Below are 17,468 nucleotides of genomic sequence, written 5' to 3'. Positions count from 1 at the left end.
GAACCTTTTCAGTTTACATCGTTTCCCACTCCAATTTCTTTCTGCCATGAGTGTGTGAGATGACTCCAGAGGCCTGGAACGCCTGGGGGTACAAGACTGAGGCTGCCAGATCTGATGTGCCGTATTTTTTATACAGCGCCTGAGCAAAGAATGGTTTTTACCTTTTCACTGTTTGGAAATGGGCTGAGGGGGTGGGGGAAGATATCCAAAAAATGCTATTCCATGACTTGTACCAATCCTGTGAAATTCAAACTTCAGTGTCCATACAGTTTTAAGGGAACACAGTCAAGCCCTCCTCTACAGCCTGCCTCTGGCTGCTCTCACGGCAGAAGGGCAGGGTTGAGCAGTCGAGACAAGAGGCCACACGCAGGCCTCACGTCCCCACAGTGCCACACGCAGGCACTGCAGCTGGGCACTGCGAACTGCAGACACGGGGGCAACACCACAGGGCTCCAAGTGCCATATGCTGTAGCGCAGCGTTTTATTATTTCGAGAGCACACCCAACATGTGAAAACAAGGCAAGAAAATCTGGACTTCAAATGTTCTGTTTCTAAGGAACAGCGGGATGTGGACAACTGTGTTAGGAACTTAGAGGGCAAAGCACTGTGTCTCGTGCAGTCATGCCATCCCTGTGCCGAAGGGGCGCTGCATGTGGCATCCGCACTCCAGGCGGCCACTGCAGTGCTCCCGACTCACAGGGGAGCACAGAGAGCATTAAGAGGAGTGTCTTATAACAGCAAAACTGCTTCATAAAAAACGAAAAGAAGACTTCAGTCAAAGCTGGTTTGTTAACAAGTTAAAGAAGCCAATGATGGCTTTCCTCGATTCCTGATGAATTTAAGATCTTGGAGTTGTCATTTATTTGAGGAGTCTGAAGTTACGAAGAGTTAGCTTCTATGAACAGTCCGTGTGAAACAACTACAGGCAGAATACTGTCGGAGACGCGGAACAAAGATGAACTCACTACAGCGTGCAGTGGAGTCTGCCGCGTGTGCCCAGCCACTCATCGGGCCTGACTCTCTTGCCGCTACACTGATGGTGGTAGAATTTTGCATACGGAGGAAAAAAGGCTTCACCAGACAGATTTAGTTTCTGAGATCCAATAGATCTCAGAATAGATCACAATAGAAAAAAAGGATAAATGTTACCAATAATTTATACTGCCCAATAAACATAAAAACATGGTGAACCTGTAAAATAACCACCTGAATTCAAGCTGGAGGTCTCTGTGGGGTTCTGATAAATTAGCACCCCTGTTCCCACTGCCCCCAGGTCCGAACCAGCAGCTAAAGACAAAACAACATGATCATGTACATTACAAATATCCTCTTTATTATATGAGTCAGACAGTCAGATCAGTTTATTACCGCATGCTCCCGGACTTATTAATAAAGCTGACCCCTCAACTGAGCTCTCCACTCAGGCAGGTAGGCAGGAAACTGAGGAGCCCAGGTCTGCAGAGTGAGGACCTACAGGGCAGAGGGACAAGGGGCTGGGCCCCTGAACAAAGCAACCAAACAAAACCACATGAGACAAGGCGCCAAGAATGAATGGGAATTCACTGAAGGGAATTCTTCCACCCAGGATGTATCAAGAATAATATGAAGATAAAAGCTGGACAAAACAGGGGCTTCCCTGGTGGCTCAGTGGTAAAGAATCTGCCTGCCAATGCAGGAGACACGGATTCGATCCCTGATCCAGGAAGATCCCTCACGCTGCAGAACAACTGGGCAACTACTGATACTGAGCCCATGCTCCAGAGCCTAGAATCCGCAACAAGACAGGCCACCACACTGAGAAGCCTGCACACAACAGAGCAGCCCCCGCTCCCGGCAACGAGAGGAAAGCCTGCACAGCAACCAAGAGCCAGCAGAGCCACAGATAAATAAGCAACAGGAAGCGGGACAAAGCAGGAGATGTGAAGGTAACCTAAGAGCGAGCCGGTGCTTCACTGTGAGAGCAGAAGGCGGTGCTGAGGGTGAGGGCCCAGGCAAAGGGGCTCACTGCCTAGGAATTCGAGGCGCTCACTGGGGTTTGGAGGCAGAGACCTGTCACACCTGAACCGCTGTAATATCTCCTGAGACACTGAAGCCAGAAATGTGGGTGATTAAACGGTCCATGCCCACCTGCTCCTCCAGATACTACACAGCAGTGAAACTGGATCAAGGAGGTGGGCACATCCCCCAAAAGGTCCTACCAGGCCACTTTCTTTTAAGTGCCAAATGGCCCAAAAGTCAAGTATGCAAAGTAAACCTCTGGTCTCTAACAAAAAACCTCAGCAAAGAGTCGCAAGGTGATAATAATTAAGACTCAAAAGAGTCAGGTGGCTGGCATGTCCCTTGGCAGGTATGACACAAAACAAGCCCCCCACCCCCCAATACACACACAGGGCCAGGTGACCAAGGGGCGGGACATGGGTCTCTACTAGCAGTCTTGCTCCGGCATGCCGCCTTATCTGGCCCTTAGGGCCCAACTCAATCCCACCCCAACCCCCATCCTCTGGAAACTGGGAATCCCATGGGTGCTGCTGATTCCAAGACATCCCAGAGCAAACTACAGAGGCTGCTATTTAATTTCCTAAAAATACCACGGCGTCACAGAACCAGGTCATCTCAAACAGATGACCCAGACGGGTCCACCTAGACTCCAGGGTTTCACAACAGAAAACTGCTTTCCTTGATGTAACTCATGGAAAGAAACTCCTCATAATCATTGTGACCTTACCTTTCAAACCAAGTTTAAAAATTAAAGAAATGTTTTCTTCTCTGTGGCTCCTTGCCCATTACAGGTTCTCCTGGAAATGGTTGTCTTCCAATTTACTGCATTAGCAGATCAGCAGGAATAAAGTAGGGTGGTGGACATTGAACAGAAGTTCTCCTATAAAGAAAAAGAGAGCCAGAATCACAGTGCGTTCTTTTTCAGTCTAATGAGAGCTGCCACTCAGATAATGGCACGAGGTCTTCACACACAACTAAACCTCAGAGGACTGAAAAGTTCTGGCTAACTGAAATGTTTTCTATGTAACAAGAGGGAAAAGGCATTGGCCACCCTTCTGCCTCAGCTCTTAGCCTACACTAAACAATAACCCAGAAAGAGAGACACAAGAATGGGCAAATAAAACACACATGCTTATCTTGACCTCAGGAAACATCAATGACTTGCTCACTCAACACAGGGTTAGTTACCAGCAAAGGCATCACATTCTAAATTACTAAAACAGATTTTTAAAGTACTCTCTTATAGCCCCATGTAATACCTGTAAACAACGGTAACTTACCAGAAATTGTGAACTAAACATTAAGTTCACTGAAGCACTAGCTGCAGCCAAATCCTGTCTCTAATGTGAATTAACCAGATGCTACACACGAAGGACTTTAAACTGTCTTTCAAGGCACTTCGTTTAAACCTAAACACTGCAGGAAAAGACACAAACTATGGACAATATACTGACCAGAAGTCTTAGAAGGATGCAGTCTACAAGGCATCTCAAAATAAATGCTGTTCATTTCATGCCTTTGTTCCACAAAACTCACACTACAGGGTGATTAACTAAACAATTTCCCTCAAACAAGATAATAAATAGAAACAATGCTAACCACTTGCTAAAAGAAAATGAATCAACAAAAGCCTAGTTTATTATGAAGAAAATATTTGATTCTGAAAACAAAGCATTTTACCAGTGAAATGTTTTCTAAACAAAACCTTGAAAAACTTAACTAATCACCTAGATTTTTGCTTTACATCATAAGAACAGATCACTTCCACAGTCCTCAGATGTGACTAACTCAGCGTGCTGGTGTAATGAGTGGGTTTCTAAATGCTGCAGGTAATTCTAGTCCCATCACAACCCCTCTCCATGGAACAGGTTCCAGAGCCCTTTAAAAATCCAGTGAAGTTATGTACTCCACAAAATGCATACGTGCCCCACATGTCTGACACTTAACTTTGAGCAGCTGCAGGGCCCTCAAGTGATAAATTTTTTCTCCCACCAGTCAAGACCACCCACTTCATCCACTTCCAGGCTGGTCAATCACAGGCTCCCAGCAGAGCTGTACCGACCTGCCAGCCCCAACGTGCTGCATACTCCTGCCCAGGGAAGCCAAATGATAAAACAGCCCTCAAACATGCTCAGAGCATCACAAATCCAGGGGCTTATGAAGTTGTAAAAAGTAAGACTTTTCTGGGAAAAGGTCTGTGTTAATTATGCGGTCTTTTCCCTTAGACGAATCACGGGAAACAGTGGGTCTATACTACTGATAGTAAGAAATCTGGTTATTCCACAGTGTGAGAATGTGAGAAACAAGTCAAAAGATAGAGAACAGAATGAAGTGGTATGTAAGCACATTCTTATTACTCCTGGGTAAAGAATGTATACTGAACATACACTGAAATGTCTCTAAAACTACAGTAAAAGAACTGTTTTGGTGTTTTGTCTTGCCTTTTAAAGGCATAATCCCAAGAACCAACAAAATTAGAGGAGTGCTGGAAGGAAGCAAAGGGAACACTGGCTGAAAAAGGTTATTCAATGAACACTTAAGATTCCCAAATCCCCTTGGCCTTCTTCCGTCCCTCCCAGCCCCAGATGACAAGAGGAAGCCAGAAAGGATGGTGACCCCTGCAGAGCTGAGGACGGGTTTGCCACTAAAACAGAGGGACCCTGTGAACTGCAGAAAGAATGCAGAGTGAGGCCCACTCATCTGGCTACCCTACCCGCTCCAGATTCTCCTACTGGGCTCTGCCGTTTCCAGCTAGGAGGAAGACTGCTAATGACTTCTAATCACTGACCTCAAGAAGCAAAGGCCTGAAAATCCTGACACTGGGGACTTCCCAACCAAAGGAGCTCAACCAGTCACTCTGATGAACAGTTCCCACTCAATGAGCCCCTACGCACGAATGGAGTCTCCAATCAGCCACCCGTACTTTCATCTTAAGTTTTCATCGTAAACCTGCAGAATAGTTGCAAGAGCAGAACAAGAAACTCCCACAGAGCCTTCACCTAGATTCACAACTAATTACTGAATCACTTTTGCTTTCTCCCATCCCAAACATTTGAGTTTCTACAGCCATCACGCCCTTTACCTTTAAATGGTTCACTAGGTATTTCCTAAGATCAAGGATACTCTCTTATACAACCACAGCACTTATGTCACAACCAGGGATTTAACACATTAACAGTCCCATATAGACTATATAGTTCACATTCCAATTCTGCCAACTGTTCTGTGATGTCCCTGATGGCAAGCCCCCTTCACCTCAATTCAGGCTCACGAATCACACCTGGCACTGTGTCTCCATCTAAAACAGTTCTGCAGCAGTTCTGTCTTTCATGGCATCTCTGAAGAACCCAGGGTATGAATTTCTGGCAGTAACACCACACAGGTGGTAAGTGAGGTTTGTTTTTCCTAGAGTATCACATAAGTAGTAAGATGGTATCAATGTGTCCCATTACTGGGATTTTGATCACTTAGTGAAAATATTTGTCTTATTTCTTCACTGTAAAATAACCATTTTCCCCTCACTAATTAACTAGTAAATAATCTATATGGAGATAAATTTTGATATTACATTCTTAAAACATTCACCCAGTAGCTTTAGTAACCTCTGGCAATTGTTATCTGAATCGATTGCTACTGACAGGTATAAAACTATTTTCTTTTGTAAATCTGCTGTTCCTTCTACACTTATCAGCTGACAATATGACTAAAGTATATCTCCTCCCCACTCATTCGTTAATTCATTACTAGTATGGACTCATGGATTCTTAATTTATCAATATCACCATTCATTCTGATGCTCAAGTTATCCCAGCTCTGGCCAAGGGGAACCCCTTCAAGCAGAGGAATGTGTACTTTTCATGTTTTTTGCATATTCCCTTATCAAGGACTCCTCGTTCCTCATAGTGGAAGATGTGATTTAGAAATGAAGATCTGAGAAACTATGTTCATAGGCAGTGAATAAAGCTGAGAAAGAATGGAACTGTCGTATGACTTCACCTCTATGTGTTGTGTGTAACTTTTAAACATGAATGAAAAACACAGGTTCTGATAACATCTCAGGAAAACCTGCATCATGAAACACAGAGAACGAAACAGACAGAAAAATGCAGGATGGAGGAAAAGACTACACAAGGAAAAAAGTACCTTAAAAAATTATCTGACATCCTCAGGAAGATACACGTGTGTGTGTGTGTGTCAGGGAGATGTGTGTGTGTGTGTGTAATCAGCAGACTAATACATAAGGAAAATTATTGCCAACCGTGTGTGTGTGTGAGGAAACATAAGGAAAATTATTTCCAACTGTGTGTGTGTGTGTAAAATTATGTGTGTGTGTGTGTGTGTGTGTCAAGGAGATGTGTGTGCGTGAGGAAAATTATTTCCAACCCAGAGGTCTATGCCCAGCCAATCAATCAATCAAGAACACACAGAAAGCCTCAGAAGACTCACGCGCCACAGCCCACTCTCACAGCAAACTGCTAGAGACCGTGCTCCACCAAACCAAGAGGGAGAGCACCACGGGAGACGGCGGCGGCGAGGCGGGCGACGGAGAAGAGAGGCAAGGACTCCCAGGGTCCCAGCGGGGAGAGCAAGCAGCCCAGTCTGGAGCAGGTACAATTTCTTCAAGCGATTAAGCTGAATATGTAACTGGCTGAAAGTTTGAGGCTAAACTAGTGATTGATACACTAAAGGAAAAAAAGGGCAACATTTCCTAGGAAAACCAGAAGCTGTTTACAAAAAGTATTTGTAATGTACCCCTTGACACTATTAACAGCATCACAAGTAATAACAGATAAATACTGATTTAACCAAAATCACAGTAGAACTATACTGGAGAGACAGGGACAAGGGCGCAGTGTGGGGGGTGGGGGGCAGCGAATCCTTATCTGCCCTATCTTTTCACAGCAGGAAATCAACAGACTTAAAACTAAAAAGAAAAAGAATCAGCAAGCATGCATACAAGTATGAACTCTTCCAAAATGCTCTTCAGACATATGGAGGTAAATATGTATTTTTTTTTTAATGGGCTAAAAGAGTTCTAAGTAACATAGTTACCTTCAGGGAACAGGGAAAAGAGGGAGGGGTGCCTAGGAAATGCTGTCATCTATCCAACCTCCTAAAATTGGTTCACCCTTAACTGGAGGTATGCAAAACTGACCCCAAAAGAATTTTTTTCAAACACATTTTAAGAAGAATATTAGACTGGGAGAGAGCATTACATGCTGAGACCAGAGACGCGTGACATCAGCTGCTCACTAGCTGTGTGACCTGAGACAAGCCACCTGACCTGAGGGTCCATTTCTTCATTTACAAAATAAAGGAGCTGGGCTAAATTAACTCTCAACTTCCTTCCTGTTTCAATAAATTTATAAAGCTAATAAAAAAATTCAAAAATTTAAATATGGTGCTGGTGGCCATGGACAGGAGCAAATTACAGAAAGAAGGAAGCAGGACTCGGTGAAATAATAAACGGAGAGAAGTAAAATGGGGGGGGAACTGCCGCTTTACGCCGGTGGGTACCAAGATGGTGCTGATGGTGAAGGTGAAATGAGAACAGCACTGTTCGATTAATGAAGACTGAAGAGCTCCCGATCCTGGCAAGGACAAAAATGAGAAAGGCCACGGCTACGGAACAGCGGGCCCAACTGCACGAAGTCAGAGAAGCTGAAGGAGGAAAACGGAGATTTGCTACTAAAGAATCATTTGACGTCTTAGTCCTCTGGGTTGTAACAGAATACCATACTTCACGACTTACAAACAACAGAACTCTACTTCTCACACTTCTTGAGACTGGGAAGTCCATCGTCTAGTGGGGACCCCCTTTCCTGGTTCACAGACAGTGGCCTTTGTGGGGTCCTCACACAGCAGGAACGGGTGAGGGAACCCTCGGGGATTACCAAGCCCGTTCATTAAGGCTCCACTCTCATGACCTCATCACCCCAAGGCCTCACTCCCCCAAAACCGCCACACTGAGGATTAGGTTTCAACAGATGAATCTTGGGGTGGGGACACAAACATTCAGGCTATAACAACTGACAGCGTTATTCTCTCAGAGGAAATGGATCCAGAGGCGCCCCTTCAAAACAGGGAAAACAAGGTCTTTTTTTAAGATAATATACTTCTACTTTCATATTTATTCTTGCCAATCATTCCTTAAAGGTGCCCCATTTTCCTCAACAGCCATATCAGAAAGGGTCTCCTCTTTCCAATACCAATCAGTCTGATCAAGGCCAATGAAGAGAATGTTAGAACATGATTATAAAAGTATCAGTCAAGGATGAGGGCTGGGTTTAGCCTAAAACAGCAAAGGAACAGATTCTCAACTGAACAGTAACTAAATATGTACTTGCTTAGTCACAGAACTCGAGAATAGCAAGAGTGAACGTCTACCCTTACAAGCCCTCTGTGCCAGCATTATACATGAGCTTCTCAATCCTCTTAGGTATTATTCCTGTTTTGTAGTTGAGAATAATAAGAAAGGACTTACTCCAAAAGAAAACTGAAAAAAAATTTTTTAATTCACTTTGGGGGGAAAAAAGGAATAATAACCTCTCTCTATGCTCTTACATGAATTTTTAATATAAATTCCCTGATATTCTTCACAGATGCAAATTCACAAGAGGAAACTACAACTATTACATAACAGGCAAGAAAATATTTTCTCCTTGTATCACATATCATACACAAACAACTAAAAACAACCTCTCGGTTACAAACAGGCGAAACAGCCTGGACACACAGAAGCAAGCAACTACTGTTACCAGCGAGTCCTGAGACAGGCCAACTCAATCGTTCCCATGTGGATTTTAATAATCCTTTTTCTGCAAGCGTGCTCACACGTGTTCCCCAAACACCCAAGTCCAAAAAGATGCAAGATAGTGAGATGGGAAGACAATCCATCTCTATAAAGTTTTATTCAACATTTTATCCTCAATGCCTAGCACATAGAAAATAAACTAACCCCCCCATATTCTGACCACAAAAAACATCAAAAATGAGCACACAAACACTCATAATTGAGAGAAACAACCTAAATAAGTAACATCATTTTCAGAGGCACCTTTATATATATATAGTATATATTATATATACAATAATTGTGTATATGTATTATATATATATATGCACACACACATATATGTAACTATCAGCTAATTTCAGAAATAGCAATTTAATATAAGCTGTGGCAAAAATACAGGCTTTGAAACCAGTAATCAAAACTACCTGTACCAAGATTACAAAAAGACTACTTTTTTAAGTATTAAACACTCAAGGTAAATCCATACTACCACCTTCCAAAAGCAAAATCATGAATGTAGAGCACTTTAAATAAAAACTTTGGCCCCTAATCAGATGACATCACCGTCTGGCTATGCACCCTAATGGACACTCAAATCACTGCCATTGTGCATAAAGCCAATCCAACCAAGTTGCTATTAAAATGGACCCAAATCATAAATTAGTAAATTAGCATCCGAAGTAAAGCTCAGAAAACCAACTCTGCCTATTACAATGTCAGTGTGCAGAGAGGTGGAGCAATGGCACGAAAGATGGCAGGGTTCCTTCCAATGGCCAAAACTACACTTAGCTGGCTCACCCACAGTTACACAGCAAGCTTAATTTGATGTAAAAGCTGAAACTTCCATAATCCACAGTACAAGAACAAGAAAGGCATCAACCTGCTACAGGACATCGTGATAACCAAGCGATCAGTATGTGAAACCCAAGTACAGAGACTGGAAAACATGCTAAGCAACACGAAGGTGAATGAATGTGTTCACTGAAAACTCCACCCAGGAATGGGATTTTCAACTAGCAAACCAAGATATCTAAGAGATGAAAAAGGAAAATCCCTTCAAATAGGCTCTTGGTTACTGGCCTAAAAAGTAGATGAAATAGGAATGGAGAAAGGGCCCAAGTCATAACCACAAGCACTGCCACAAGCTCCCCCTACTTTTAAACACAAATCTGATTCCTAACTGGCAATTCTAATCATACTCATAACTTGGTATCCAGCACCAACATTTCTAAAGTTGTAAAAAAAAAAAAAATAATTTTTTTAAGGTAAATACTCTGTGCCTACACTGTCCAATACAGTAAGCCACTGGCCACACACAGCCATGAGTACCAGCAATACAGCTAGTTAAAACTAAGGAACTGAATTCTCAATTTTAATTTAAATAGCCCCACTGAGCACAGATAAAAGAATACTATTTTACCAGACAGCACCGTCCCAGCTCACATTAAAGCACAGAATAAAACATTTATAGACTACAATCTTGGGTTAAGTTCACATCTATAGGCTTCAATTTCCTCAACCAAAATATGTAAAGAGGGTTCCGATTGTCTTTGTGACTAAAAATAAATTAGGGCAGCAGGTCAACAAGTTCTAAGGCCTTCGTGAAGTAATCAAAGCCATACTTCCCCCTCAGGCTTCTGGCAGGTGACCTCCCTCTGATCACGCAAGGGTATCATACTACTCCTCACTCCATCAAACTGAACGGGGAAGACCACGAGAACACTGACTCAGTTCAGTCTACCTTCGGACAAGTAACCTCACCTTTTCAAGCTTGTTTTTGTAACTGTAAGATGAGAGGATTAGACTAAATGATCGTTTCAGTCCAGTTCAGTTCAGTCGCTCAGTCATGTCCGACTCTTTGCGACCCCATGAATCGCAGCACGCCAGGCCTCCCTGTCCATCACCAACTCCCAGAGTTCACTAAGACTCATGTCCATCGAGTCAGTGATGCCATCCAGCCATCTCATCCTCTGTCGTCCCCTTCTCCTCCTGCCCCCGATCCCTCCCAGCATCAGAGTCTTTTCCAATGCGTCAACTCTTCGCATGAGGTGGCCAAAGTACTGGAGTTTCAGCTTTAGCATCAGTCCTTCCAAAGAAATCCCAGGCTGATCTCCTTCAGAATGGACTGGTTGGATCTCCTCGCAGTCCAAGGGACTCTCGAGAGTCTTCTCCAACACCACAGTTCAAAAGCATCAATTCTTCGGCGCTCAGCCTTCTTCACAGTCCAACCCTCACATCCATACATGACCACTGGAAAAACCATAGCCTTGATGCTTCAAATCCTAAACTACTACTTTTCTGTGGCTCTACGAAGAAATATAAGTGAAACCAAGATACCCCAACAAATGAAGAAAAAGGAATCAATGAATAACCGCAGTCTCACACTCAAAAGAAATTAAATTTAAACAAGATCTTAAAGTAGAGAGTCCCAGTAATAGAGAATTTAAAGTTACACCGTATCAGTGTCCTCCGCTGGGAGACCGGCTTGGTCTATTTACGGGTGCCCAGTTTTTTGTGTTTGATTAAATTCCATATGGGACATGCTGCTTTCTCCAAAGCAGGGATTTCAGTAACACCGGATGAACGCAGGTGGCGCGAGAACGCACCGCCCAGGCTGCACTGTCCCTCCCTCCCACAAAGTGGGCCAAGGAAGCCTCCCCTCCACCAGGCAGGTGGCAGCAGTCGCCACTGCTACACGCTCGCTTCTCGGACCACACCAGACGTTCGCTGACTCTGTCAATGATCCCAACCAAGTAAAACGATCCTCTGGTGAAAGAAGCTGTGGCTGTATTCAGGTGAAATAAGGACAACGGGAGTGAATTCATCCATGAACCTTTAAGACATGTTAGATCCGTCTTTCCTGTGGTCTATAACTCAGAACATATGAAAAACAGGACAAAAAATCCTAACAGGAAACACGAGAAGGGAATAGTGGATAATAATTTATGAGCAGTGCGTTAAAAGGCAGATCAAGAGAGAACGACAGGCTTAATGAACACTGCTCTCCAAAGGTGTATTTTCAAATATCTTCTGTGCCAGTAACAGACCCACTGGTACTTTTCTCCATCTTATAAAATGGTGCGAGGGACAGGCTCACTCTCAAAGTACCATTTACAGCATGGTAGAAAAAAACAAAACCAAATGTTTTATCTGATACTGACTTTCCTTTACATTACAGGTGATTTAACCAGAACGCCATTGATGACCATTTAGTTTTCAATTTTTACTACCATCAAAAAGTGCCAGAGTTTCCAGAAGTGGAACTGCTGGATTAAGCAAGGCCCATTTCCGGTTAGGTACGTACACAAAGCCCGAGGGCTCTCCCCGGCGCCCCTGGCTACTCCCACCAGCCCCCGCCTGGCTCTTCACACCCATGCCCAGGATCCTGTTCTCTTGGGAGCGCTGTTTTTCTCTAAGAGCCATTTATACTCCACTTTTCTCCAACTGTCTGTTTATATCCTTTGTTTGTTTTTCTACTGGGTCTGTCTTCTCAATGATTTGCAGTGGTTCTTTAAAAGTAAAAGAAAAGGAGCCCTTTGTCACAGAGCCTCCCCTCTTCACCTCAGTCCAGTCTGGTGTCGATCTGCGCCACTCAACTGAAACTGCCTCTTCAAGTCGCCAGCGCCCTCCCGGTGGGGCTGGTCTAAGCGAAACTCTTCTGTCCTCGTCTCAGCTTCGCTCTCAGAGCAGTCAGTACCCTTCACTGCTAGACCCTCCTTACTGACAGTCTCTCCTTGGCTTCTGTGAGAGCAGAGCCTCCTTGTTTTCTCACTGGCCACCTCGCAGTGTCCTCTAAGGCAGAGGTTCCCACCGGGTTCAGACCGGACACGGCCTAGGTACACTGTCCCGGGCTGACGACAGTGGCCAGGGTGTCAGTTTCCACTTGTTCCATTCACACTATCACGGCAGCAACTCAAACAAGACTTGGGGAGAATCTTTTTTAAAGGGCTTTGTTGAATAAATGAAGCCATTTTTGCGAGTTTTTTAATATACCTCTATAAACACAATGAGATTCAAATTTATAAAACTGATTAAGGCCATCTCTGCACCTCAAACACAGGCACCCGTTTGCCCTTGGATGTCTTGCAAGCATATTAAATTTAATCTCTCCCAAACAGGTTTTTCGGAGAAGGCGATGGCACCCCACTCCAGTACTCTTGCCTGGAAAATCCCATGGACGGAGGAGGCTGGTAGGCTGCAGTCCATGGGGTGGCGAAGAGTCGGACACGACTGAGCGGCTTCACTTTCACGCATTGGAGAAGGAAATGGCAACCCACTCCAGTGTTCTTGCCTGGAGAATCCCAGGGATGGGGGAGCCTGGTGGGCTGCCGTCTATGGGGTCGCACAGAGTCGGACACGACTGAAGTGACTTAGCAGCAGCAGCAGCAAACAGGCTTTTGCTCTCTATCACACACCGATCACCTAACAAACCCTTTCTCACCACGTCCGCCCCTCCCAGAAAAGGCACACCCAGCTGGGGTGGACTCCTCTTTCCCCCAACATCCAATTCACCAAAGCTGTGTCAGCTCCATCTTCCTTGCACCTCCGCTTCTCCAGCTTCTCTGGCCACCGCCCAGAGGACAGAAGCAGCTTGCTAACTTACCCCTCTGCAGCGCCTCTGCCCTGTAAGCCACCGTTTCCCTCGGTTCCTAGTCCATGTCCCCTGCCCCTCCGTGTGAGCAATGAAGACACTGCTGATAATCTGCTCTGTGGGGCCCACTGCGGCAGCCGTGCCAGGCTTTGGAGCACATGAAACATGGCTAGTTCAAACTGAGAAGTGCTCACGTATAAAATACAGCTGACTTCAAAGACTGAGTACAAAAAGAAGTGAAATACCTCATTAATAATTTTGTATGATATGCTGAAATGGTAATATTTTGTATTACTGGGTTAGAATTAGCTTTGCCTGTTGCCCTTTCATGAGGCCATTAGAAAACGTATGATCACACATGCAGCTTGCTCTGTATGTCTGAGACACTGTCCTGATTCACTGAGGGCACCAGCATGCCATCCTTTTAATCACATGTGACCAAAGCATAGAAAGCACAGGCCTGGCACTGGGCAGGCACCCAGATATTTGCTGGAGGCATTATGGCCAACAATCACTATGCTTTACGCACACTCATTTAAAAACGAAACATGGAAAATTTTACCTCTTACCTGAAGCTGAACCACACTTTGAGGTACAATTTTTATTAGGAAAACAACTTTACTTTCTTCGTTGTTTAATTCAACAAATATTTACTGAGGCCTGCTCTCCAGAGCCCACCAGATTCACGTGTCCCAACTTCCAGCTGCGCTGTTCCAGCTGGGCTCACTGCTGCCCTTTTATGAAGGAAAACCCATAATGTGGGATCAGAAAGGCCTTCTTTGCTTCTCACATTTTGCATTTTTACAATAAAACATCATTTGAATTTATACAAATACATCCTTTTAAACTATTAAAACAACACATATAAAGTGACAATCTCCTTTTACCTACCTAGCTCCTTCTAATTAATTTCAGAACTGTTCAGAAAACTTTACACATACATGAATTTTACGATATGTTGTCTACTTCTCTAACAATCATTCTAATTATATCATTAATTTTTAAAATTTTCCATCAGAAGGGAAAGACAGAAACTGGGGAAGACTGGAAAATCAAGGTGGCGTAACAAGATTTTGAGTCATCAACCCTTAAAACATTAGTCATCACAACTCAAAAGATCATCGTGAGAGCAGGAAAGCTAGTGGACAGGACAAGGAGGAAAAGAAACCAGAAGGCGGTTATTAACATGGAAAGTCTCATAAATAAGAGGTGGGTAGTGATCATCTCATAATGTACAGTAAGTCCCCCCCACACAAATGAGTTCTGTTCCAAGAACAGGTCTGTAAGCCCGATTTGTTAATAAGCCCAACAGCTAGCCCAGATGCCCAACTAACACAGTTGCTACGGAGTGCTATACTGTTACAGTGTGAACTCTTTCCACACCAACGATACATAAAAAGCACACAAACACAAAACATAAAAAACATTTCTAATCTCCCAGTACAGTACCTTGAAGAGTCCAGTATGGCATCGAGTGAACAGGCAAGAAGAGCCACTGCCCGGAGGAAGGGGCGGGAGGGATGGTAGAGCTGCAGGGTCGTCTGCATCAGGAGACGGAGGGTGAGCCGCGGGGTCACTCCTGCCTGACGCACACGGCATTTGACGGCGCAGGTTCTGGTTCCTTACTGAATTCAGTTCTATCTACCCTCCTGAAAAAACGACCCAGTGATGTCTGGGCAGCAGTCCCTTTCCTCGCCCCCAGTGACACGGTAGTGCTGGGCTGCATTCTGAACGGCTGCTGCAACTCTTGGGCACCGTTCTATGTTCGGGGCCTATGACTCAAAAGCTCACAGCACCTCCTCAAACGAAGAAAATCTCCTTGCCATTTCCTGTGTCACAGATCTGGTCTTAGCAGTCCCAGCCACACCACCGCTGCTTTTCTGCCTGCTTCCGGATATCCTGGGCTTGTGTGCGCTACGGTACTCTACACAGTACTGCTGCTAAGTCGTTTCAGTCGTGTCCGACTCTGTGCGACCCCATAGACGGCAGCCCACCAGGCTCCCCCGTCCCTGGGATTCTCCAGGCGAGCACACTGGCATGGGCTGCCATTGCCTGCTCCACTACACAGTACTGGGAAGCACCAAAAAGCACGGCCACTTGCAGAGGACACACGCACGGGACAACACACGCCAGACACTGACTGGACACGCAAACAAACGTTCGAACCTTTGAAAGCTCACAGTATCAAGGTTTATATGTAGGGGACTTACTGCATTTAAATGTCCAATCACTATGCTGTACACCTGAAATTAACACAGTACTGTATTCCAATAACAAGTGAAAACAACAAAGAAAACAAAACCCCCGGAGGTGGGGATTTGGACCCCGCTCCAAAGATGTGTCAGACCCCCTTATGTTACGCCCTGTGACATCTGAACTACCAGAGTGGGTGGTACCCTCAGAGGGTAAGGCTTCCTCCAGGCAGCATGAGGTCTCCTACAGAGACCATGCGCTCTTGACGGCCTCACACACACACAGAGCGCATTTCAAGACATAGTACAGGACTATAATCTGAATGAATTTCTATCTGATTCAGGTTGGAAACCCTTTAAAAACTTCAATTTGGGTCCACAGTAAACCTCCAGAGATCAATCACAACCAAAAGAAGAAACGCCAAGGAAACTACAGTCCAGTTTACCACCCAAACACAGAAACTCACAACTACCTGCTTACAAGACAGAGAACTCTGCGGGGACATCAGACAAAAAATCCAGGTCTTCCACAAATAGGTGGTAAGAGGTACAGGGGGAATTGTTTTAATTGCTAGACTTTATTTGGATCTCAATTCGAAAATATTAGAAAACTCTACATATAAAAATTACTGTATTTGAGACGGTTGAAAATTTCAGCTCTGACTAGGCATTAGATAGCATCAAGCAACTACTTTGTGGGAGTTTTAGGCTAACCATAAAGGGGAAATTAACTAACTGAATTACATCAATATTAACTCCTCTGCCTCAAAAGACACAATGACAACCCAGAGAGTAGGCAGAGATATTCACCGTATCTCCTGAAAAACTCATATCCAGAATAAAACAAATCCTACCAAGTGTTGTGTGTGAAAATTTGTCCACAAACTCTTTTGACACTTTTCAGAAAACGGAACTTCACTGTCCAAGGTGGGACAAAGTAAGTGACTCTCTTCTAACAAACAGAATATGACAAAATTAAAGGTCATATCATAAAAAGGTCATGTCATAAAAATCATCACTTCCACTTGGTGCTATTCCTGTCAGATCTTTCTCTTTGAGGAGGAAGTCAGTCACCATGTCCTGAGGACTGGACACTGAGGCATCACGACAAAGGCCTGCATGAAAAGGAGCTGTGGCTTCCCCACCACAGCCAGGACTAACTTGCTGGGCATGAAAATGAGCCACCCTGGGAAGGATCCTCCAACTCCAGTCAAGACTTGGAAGGCTGATGACATACATCCAAGCCAAACAGCCCAGCCAAGCCACTTTCAAGTTCCTAAATCACAAAAACTATGAGACAGTAAATGTTTACCACTGTCATAAGCCACTAGGTTTAGGGGTAACTGCTATGAATCAACAGAGAGCTAACAACATAAAATAGATAAGGCAATAGAAAAAAGAGAGGAGACGTAAATGTCACTCTTCATTGAAAGGAGAAAAAAAAAGGCTTCCCGGGTAGCTCAGCTGGTAAAGAATCCGCCTGCAATGCAGGAGACCCCGGTTCAATTCTTGGGTGGGGAACTTACCCTGGGGAAGGGACAGGCTACCCACTCCAGTATTCTTGGGCTTAGCTGATGGCTGAGACGGTAAAGAATCCACCTGTAATGCGAGAGACCTGGGTTCAATCCCCTGGGTTGGGAAAATCCCTTGAGGACGGGAGGGCAACCCATTCCAGTATTCTTGCCTGCAGAATTCCCCACGGACAGAGGAGCCTGGCAGGCTACAGTCCAGAGGGTCCCAAAGAGTCAGACACAGCTGAGCAACTAAGCACAGCACATTCATTGAAAAAGGACAACTATGGTATGGCCAGGGCGGGGGAAGGACTGAGTTTGGGATCAGCCAATGCAAACTATTATATGTAAGGCAGATAAACAACAAAGTCCCACTGTAG

General features: G+C 44.5%; 1 protein-coding gene across 8 annotated transcripts in view; it reads right to left on the bottom strand.

Moving 5' to 3' along the window:
* The window catches only part of PPP6R3 (protein phosphatase 6 regulatory subunit 3), a 123,183-nt gene that overhangs the window by 82,246 nt on the left and 23,469 nt on the right, over nt 1-17,468 (bottom strand). For all 8 annotated transcript variants that reach the window (XM_052662420.1, XM_052662424.1, XM_052662426.1 and 5 more), the window contains one exon: nt 2,726-2,878. The gene's annotated coding sequence lies outside the window, so the exon portion shown is untranslated. The remainder of the gene's footprint in view (nt 1-2,725; nt 2,879-17,468) is intronic.

This window comes from Budorcas taxicolor, chromosome 25 (assembly GCF_023091745.1).
Source record: "Budorcas taxicolor isolate Tak-1 chromosome 25, Takin1.1, whole genome shotgun sequence".
Classification (NCBI taxonomy): Eukaryota; Metazoa; Chordata; class Mammalia; order Artiodactyla; family Bovidae; genus Budorcas; species Budorcas taxicolor.
This window is presented reverse-complemented; position numbering and strand designations above follow the sequence as displayed.